The sequence below is a fragment of the Dermacentor albipictus genome, unplaced genomic scaffold (assembly GCF_038994185.2).
Source record: "Dermacentor albipictus isolate Rhodes 1998 colony unplaced genomic scaffold, USDA_Dalb.pri_finalv2 scaffold_75, whole genome shotgun sequence".
Classification (NCBI taxonomy): domain Eukaryota; kingdom Metazoa; phylum Arthropoda; class Arachnida; order Ixodida; family Ixodidae; genus Dermacentor; species Dermacentor albipictus.
In genome coordinates this window covers 215,001-217,500 of record NW_027225629.1, presented here as the reverse complement: position 1 = coordinate 217,500, position 2,500 = coordinate 215,001, and the positions used below count along the sequence as shown (strand labels likewise).

The 2,500-nt window shown below is 51.1% G+C and overlaps 1 pseudogene; it reads left to right on the top strand.

The window, feature by feature from the left end:
- The window catches only part of LOC139053148 (large subunit ribosomal RNA), a 9,933-nt pseudogene that overhangs the window by 4,641 nt on the left and 2,792 nt on the right, over nucleotides 1-2,500 (top strand).

Below are 2,500 nucleotides of genomic sequence, written 5' to 3'. Positions count from 1 at the left end.
ATGGCTAGCTAACGAGCCCTGGTTTGCGACAGTACAACAACTACCGGTGCATACTGGCCAGGCCCTCGACTACATTATCCAGAAATTCTACCTCATATACAACCGACACTACGAGCGTAACTTACAGGTGCCGAAACAGGGGCCCCATAAAGCGAATGCTTGGTGGTCGCCAGAATTAACTGTTGAACGAAACCGTGTTCGCGCATTGCGCAGACGTTACCAGAGAACTCACGACCCGTCACTCCGCAATGCCTTCCGTCTGGTGTTCGTGCGTGCGCGCGTATCATACAGAAAATCAATTGAATTGGCCAAATCTCAGGCACTAAAAAATTTCTGTACAGAAAGTTCGCGGAAAAACATGTTCGGAGCAGCATTCAAGTCGGCATTCGAGAAAACCCGCCACCCCATCGTGTTGCCGCCCTTACGCTCGCCGGCGGGTGACATGACCACAGACGGATTGGATTCCGCGGACTTACTGCTTCGCACGCAGGTTACCCGTGACGATCCGGCGCTAGATACCGATCTGCACAGGGACTTACGCGCGCTTGCTGATGCTCCGGCTGTCGCAAGAAGAGAAGACAAATTGTTCACTCTGTCGGAAATCGAACATGCCCTCAACATCGGTCGGACTGGATCGGCCCCGGGCCTTGACGGCATTACCCTTCCTATTCTCAAATTACTTTTTCACTACCACCCGGGTTTCTTTCTCTTTCTTTTCAATTCGGCATTACAATTAGGACACTTTCCAGAACAGTGGAAGAAGGGCAGGGTGGTATTCATCCCTAAACCCGGGCGTCCTCCGGATTCTCCGGGCTCCTACAGGCTCCTTGTTATGAATTCTTTATTTGGTAAAATTCTCGAAAGATTATTAAATTCCCGTTTTTATTATTTTCTTCACTCCTCACATCTTATTCACGCCAATCAATTCGGCTTCACTCATGGAAGGAGTGCCGTCATGGCCTTATACGAACTACGCCGCCGCCTCCAGCTATTGAAACAATCCAAAACGCCGGCTATCCTGATTGCTATAGACTTTAAATGTGCCTTCGACTCCGTCTGGCACCCGCAAGTCCTCGCCTATATGCAGCACAACGGTTGTCCTCGCAACTTATTTAACATCCTCCGATCATTCTTAACCGATCGCAAGATTGTGTACCGTTCTAATTCGGGAGAGGTGTCAGCTACCCCTACGTTGGGGAGTCCACAGGGGTCCCCCATAAGCCCGCTCTTGTGGAATGTAGTGGTCCGCGGGCTCCTGGACATAGACCTACCCGGGGATGCGTTCGCCCAGGCGTACGCTGACGACACTGTCATCGTCGTACCTGGAGTAAACCGAGCGGAGATAGAACGTAAGGCAGCCCGAATTTTAGACTGTGTACACGCTTGGTCTCAAGAGGTCCGGGTCACAATTAACGTAAACAAATCCTTTTTCGTGGCGTTTCCTCACGGTACAGCTTCAGTTGCGGGGCAGGGGCTCAAGGTGTGTATGAATGGGGGCCGCCTCCGAAAGAAGGAAAGTTTGAAAATTCTTGGAGTAGTATTCGATTCCCGATTAGGCTTTATACCGCACGCAGACTTCGTTAGGGAAAAATTAGAGCGCACCACCCACAAAATTTTAGCTTATCTTCACCTTCATTACTCCCTTCGACCGGGGACTCTTCAGAAGCTCTACCGTCAGGTTATCTTACCCATTATCACATATGCTGCTCCGGTCTGGTGGTCGGACTGCCCTGATAGCCAGCTGCGGGACAAGGTGGAATCATTACATCGAGTCCCGCTGCTGGCTCTCACGGGTGCGTATCGTACTACGCGAACGGCGGCACTACAAATCCTTGCACGGGCCCCACCTTTAACTCTGGAATTAGACAAAACCCTAGCAGAATTCAGATTATTTACTATGCGACAGCCGATGTGTTTCGGACCATTGTATTTCCACCCAGATAACATAGCATATCCCTATGATAAATGGACCGATCATCCCGCCGACCACATCAGATTTCAGTTTAGCCAGCTCACCCCACACCAAGCATTCGGCAAGTCCCTCGACCATGCGTTGCACGTTTATACGGATGGCTCCTATACACAGATCTCTGCAGGCGCAGCATATGTCGTGATGCGCCCTCCCCACCGAGTTCTACACATAGGCAAATTTAAAGTACAGGGAGCGAACAGTGCTTACTGCGCCGAGGCAGTTGCATTGCAGGAGGCCCTGCATTATTTACTATTTGTGCCGACATCTTTTACATCCGTAAACATCTATTCAGACTGTCTCTCCCTATTGTCGGCACTTTCTGCCTACACCACCACTGACATGCGCGTTGTGCAGATAAAGCATGCCCTCCGGAGCCTTTCAGCTCGTTTCTCCGTAGATCTCCATCACGTGCCTGGACACCGAAACGTGTTGGGGAACGAGCTGGCGGATGACGCTGCTGCTAGTGCTGCGCGTTACGGCCTCCCACGCATACTGCGCGCCTCCATCCGGGCGATTAAAACCAAATTA